Here is a 6,000-nt window from a genome sequence, read left to right as displayed (position 1 = left end):
TTTTGCACTGTGCCCTTTGACTTTACACATTCTGACCTTGTTGATGAGTCTACTATATGTGACTTGGCGAAGACCTTCTGATAGTCCAAATTGATTATGTCTGCATATTTAATCTAATGTACCCTGTCTTCTTCAAAGACTGAATTATCTTATCTTTACTTTTTGAAATCTGTTTGGCAGCTTTATTTTGGTTTCAGGTTCTAGATGATTTTTCTCTACACCTTTGACTAAGAACATTCCAATATCTTTTCCACCTCGACAATAAGCTGATTTGTCTCCAGTTTCCTGCACATTTTCTATCTCTTTCTCTGGAGGAACGATATTAGCTATTTCATTTATAATTGTTGTGATGGGTATGTAATTATACATCCTTTAACTTTTTAAATGTATCCGTTTATGGGATGTGTGCCACGCCAGCACTATCCCCCAGGATAGTGTAGGGGGACGAGATGAGATTAGTTCACAGGTCGGCGCAACGTTGAGGGCCGAAGGGCCTGTTCTGTGCTGTATTGGTCTATGTTCTAAACTACCCAGAGGGTAGTTAAGTAGCAACCATAACTTCATCTTCTGTTGTGAGAATATGATTTATCACTGTCTGTTCCCATTACACTCGATTACAATCGTCACTCTATCACCATCCCCTGAGTCAATGTGCGTCTCCCATGTCCCTCTCCCTTTATGTCTCATTCTCTCCATCCCCCTAACTAATTTATTATTAAATGTTAGTGTGATCCCTCTTCTCAAGGGTAGCAGGTACATGGGAACACCACCATGTGCAAGTTCCTCTCTAAGCCACTCACCATCCTGACTTGGAAGTATATTGCCATTGTTTCACTGGGTCAAAATCCTGGAATTCCCTCCCTCAGGTATTATGGCTTTACAGCACAGGAACTGCAGTGGTTCAAGAAAGCAGCTGACCACCACCAAGGGGCAACTAGGGACGGGCAATAAATACTGACCCAGTCTGTAATGCCAACGTTAATAAGTGAATATGAAAGGAAAGGCTCCACATCAAGGGTTATTGTGGAAAATAAATGCTCAAGGTGTTCAAGGAAAGATATGATCTTGGATAGAAGATTGGTGAGCTGTGAGAAAACAGAGAGTTTGCATACATGGTTCTGTGTCGAGAGTGTGGTGCTGGAAAAGCACAGCAGGTCAGGCAGCGTCTGAGGAGCAGGAGAATCGACGTTGCAGGACAACCTGATGAAGTGCTTATGCCCGAAACGTTGATTCTCCTGCTTCTCGGATGCTGCCTGACTTGCTGTGCTTTTCCAGCACCACACTCTCGTCTCTGATCTCCAGCATCTACAGTTCCTCACTTTCTCTGTAAATGGTTCTGTCTCATATTGGCTGGGTGCCAGTCTGATGTCACGCAGGGGTCTGTGCTGGGCCCTCAACCTTTTACAAGTTACACCAATGACTGAGCCGATGGGTGTGAAGGCATGGTGGCTAAATTCTAGATGACACTAAGATAAGTAAGAAAGGGCATTGTGAAGAGGACATTAAGGGGAAACGGATGCACATAGTTAGACTACGTAACGGGACAAAAATCTGGCAGATGGAAATAATGTGGGAGAATATAAAGTTGTACATCTTGAGAAGAAAGATGAAAAAACCAAGTTTCACTTAAATGGAGAATGATAGTGGTATAGAGAGATTTATAGGTTCTGGTGTACGAGTTGGAAAAAATATAGTTGTAGGGAAAATGCACAATGGCCAATGTAACCCTTTATTACAAGAGGAATTGAACTTAAAAATAATATGGTTATGGTTCAAATTGTACAGGGTAAAGATCACATCTCGAATAATGAGTGCAGTTTTGGTCTCCTTATTTAAGGAAGGATATAAATACATTGGAGGTGGTTCAGAGGAGGTTTTCCAGATTGAGATCTGAGTCTGTTGTCTTATGAGAATGAGTTGGACAGACTGGGCTTGTTTCTACTAGACTTTAGACAAGTGAGGGGTGACTTAATGGAAATGTGGACATGGAAAAGACATTCTTCGGAATACACCAAGTCTGAAAGGCTTATAGGGAGCAGAACTTTTGAAATTTGCCCAGAAGATCTTTTCATGGCAAAACATAGGAAGTCCTACAAAAGAGGGGTGACGCTGTACCTAATTTTAGGAAAGAAAATCAGGCAAGTAGGAGATGTGACAGTGAGGCAGCATTTTGGAAATAGTGATCATAATTCAGTAAAATTTAAGGTAATTATGGATAAGGACAGAGATAGACCAGAAATGAAGGAATGAGGGGAAGGCCAATTTTAATAAGACAGGATCTGACCAAAATGGACTGAGAGTAACCATAAAATCTAAATCATCATTCAAAAGGTAAGAAGTCAGAGTTCAAGGCCTACATATTCCTGTAAAGTATGGGACCCGCAAATCCAGATAATCCTCGATATCAAGGAATGTATGAGATTGGATAAGGACAAAAAAGGGAACCTATGGCAGATACCAAAGTCACAATACAACAGATGCCTGAGAGAAGTCTGGAAAGTGCAGGGGGCTGCTTAGAAAAAATATCAGGAGAACAAAAATGGGGACATGAAAACCACTGCAAGTGATATTAAGGAAAATCAAAAATGCTTCATAAATATATTATGGGCAAGATAATAACCAGGGAAGGAATAGGACCCATTAGTGACCAAGGTGGTGATCTGTGTGTGAAGCTGGAAGACATGGCTGGAGGTTTTAAATGAATATTTTATATCCATATTCACAATAGAGCAGGACAATGTTGGTATAGAAATCAGAGAAGAGAAGGATAATACACTAGAACTAATTAGCTTTGAGAAAGATGAAACATTAGAGGATATAGCAGGCTTGAAGGTGGATAAATCCCCAGGATAAGATGTATCCCAGACTGCTAGGGGAGGCAAGGAAGGAGATTGCAGGGGCTCTGAGGATAATTTTCAAATCTCTGGCTGCTGGAGGGCTGCAGGAGAGCCCTATGGTCCCATTATTCAGGAAGGGTGGGATGGATAAACCAGGAACCTACAGGCCAGGGAAGTCAGTGGCAGTGGTAGGGAAACTGTTGGAAAAAAATGCCTGAGTATCATAATTAATCAGAGGCAAGGATTAATCAAGGATAGTCAACAGAGTTTTGTCAGAGTGAGATCATGTCTGAAATTTTCAAGAGGTTGTGTAGATGAGGGAAGGGCAACTTATTGTATTCCAAATAGGCTTTTGATGAGGTCTCATGTGGCAGACTGGTTAAGATGTTAAGAGCCCATGGGATCCAGGCAAATCCGGCAAATTGGATCCAAAATTGACTTAGTGACAGGAAGTAGACGATAATAGTCGAAAGGTGGTTTGTGACTTGAAGCTTATGTCCAGTGGTGTTCGACAGTGGTTCACATCCTGTTTGTTGTATACGTTAATGATCTAGATGTGAAGGTTAGAGGTCTGCTCAATAAGTTCACAGATGAGATGAAAATTGGTGGTGTGTAAGTAAAGATCAGGAAAGCCTCAGACAATAGGACAATACAGGTGGGCTGGTCAGACGGCTGAACGGTGGACGTTAGTCCTGAAAGATGAGAGGTGATGCATTTTGGGAAGATTAACAGAACAAGGGAGTAAATGTTGAATGGTGGGACATGAAGAAGTACAGAGAATCAGAGGGGCTTTGCTGTGCATGTCATAGATCCTTGAAAACAGCTGGACAAACATATAAAGTGGATAAGAAGGCATATGGGATACTTGGCTTTATTAGACAAAACACTGACTAGAAGAGCAGGGAAGCTATGATGAAGCTGTATGGGAACATTAGATAGGTCACATCTGGGACATCGTGTGCAGTTCTAGTCATCACACTATTGGAAGGATGTGATTGAACTAGAGGGGAGATTCACAAGGATGTTAACTGGGCTGGAGTGACTCAGCTCTGAGGAGAGACTTCATACACTGGGGTTGTTTTCCTGAGAGCAGAGAAGGCTGAGGGAGGATCTGATTGAGGTGTGCAAAGTTCTGAGAGACATAGATGAAGTAGATAGGGAGGGTTTTTTTTTCCCTTAGTAGAGGGGTGAATATCCAGGGAGCACAGTTTTAAGGCAAGGGTGATGCTATTCAGAGGGGACTTAGGAAAAATAATTTCACCCAAAGAGTTGTGGATGTCAGGAACTCACTGCCTAAGAGGGTGTTAGAGGCAAGAACTCTCAAAACATTTGAAGAACTATTTGGACGAACACTTGAAATGTGTTAGCGTGAAAGGCTTTGGGCCAAGTACTGGGAAATGAGATTATACAAATAGTTGTTTGAGGACTGGCACAGACACAACGGGCTGAAGGGCTATGCTGCAAAATCACATGACACCATGAATCTTCTAAATTCATAAGTTCATAATCTAAAGGAGCAGAATTAGGCCGTTCAGTCCATCAGATCTGCTCCGCCATTCGATCATGGCTGAGATGTTTCTCACCCACGTTTTCCTGCCTTCTCTCCATATCCCTTCAACCCATTACCAATTAAAAATCTGTCCAACTCCCCCTTACTGTCCCAGCATCCACCCCACTTTGGGGCAGGACAATCCACAATCTCTGCAACAAACAGAGCAGCCATAACCTTATTGAATGCTGGAGCGGGTTTGAGGGGCCGAATAGCCTAGCCCTGTTGCTAACTTGCAAGTTTGCTTGTTCTTAACTCCAGTCGTGAAGGCTACACCTTCCCAACCATCTGTGTGTAAAAAAGGTTTCACATTCTCTCCATGCCAAATCTCGAACGTTTAACCTCAGATATGTGTGCCCTCCCTGTAGACTCCACTAAAATCAATCCAACTCCATTTTGTCTTCACTCTTTTGTAACCTTTTCTTCACTTCTGTCGAATGGCCTCCTACACAATGCCCCAGATCCCCAGCTCCCTATTGACCCCTGGGACTTGCTCCTGAAGTACAGACATGACATGTTTTAATGCTGCAACCAGAATCACCTTGGTCTGCAGCATATCGCTTGAATGTTCTGCTCAAACCTCTGGATAGGACCTTAAACCCTCACCTTCAGAGTCAGTGGCAGGCCTGGTACCCATCAAACCAGAGCTGCTACAGAAACTCAGACCAGGACCAAAGTGACAAAGAAACAACATGATTAACAGGGGTGAAACGGAGGGAGGGAGACATACCGTCTCTGACCTCTTGGAACAGACTCAGTGGACCAAATGGCCTGCTTCTTCTCATAAGTATTATGGCCCATGTGCTTATGTTCTCCTCCTCCAGATCAGATGAAGGAACTCTGCAAAAACCTTAGCTAAACCTTACAAGACATTCTTGTCATAATTCACAGTGCCAATTACTTTGGACTGAGATGAAGAATTTTTTTTCAGTCAGAGGATGGTTAGCCTGTGGAAACTGTGACTACAGAAGGCTTTGGATGCTGAATATATTCAAGAAAGGGATTAATAAATGATTTAAAAGATATTTGAGGGGTATGGAGAAACAACAGCAATATGGTGTTGATATTGTCGGTCAGCTGTACTCATATTGAATGATGGAGCAGGTTCAAAGGCTGACCCTTCTCCTAGTTTCTATGTCTCACCAGTATTTTTGGACAACGCTGGAGGGAACTCTGGCATTAATAAACTTAACCGAGAGCCCAAGTCATGAAATCCCAAGCAGTCCATTTGATGACAACCTGAGAGAGCTCAGTCTTATGTGGTGCAAGAGCTCCCTCCATTGGTGGCAGAGTGACAAAGCACTCAGACTTTTGTCTCTCAGAACATTTGATATGTTCCATCCTCAATATTTTCTTGCACTGGAAACTGAGGTTGACTTGACTTCCTGCGCCACTGGGTCAACCATCCCTCCATCTCCATTTTAGAATAAAACAAAACTTCAAAGTAAATGAAACACATCTCCTAATGATTGTGATCCTGGATGTTGCTTGCAGTTAGTATCGAGGGAATAAATCATAGAATCAGAGAATCATACAATGCAGAAGAGGCCCTTCTGCCCATCAGGTTTGTACTACCAAAGCTGCACTAAATCAATGCAAGTCCCATCTTCCAAT

This window comes from Chiloscyllium punctatum, chromosome 1, assembly GCF_047496795.1.
Source record: "Chiloscyllium punctatum isolate Juve2018m chromosome 1, sChiPun1.3, whole genome shotgun sequence".
In the NCBI taxonomy this organism is placed as follows: Eukaryota; Metazoa; Chordata; class Chondrichthyes; order Orectolobiformes; family Hemiscylliidae; genus Chiloscyllium; species Chiloscyllium punctatum.
This window is presented reverse-complemented; position numbering follows the sequence as displayed.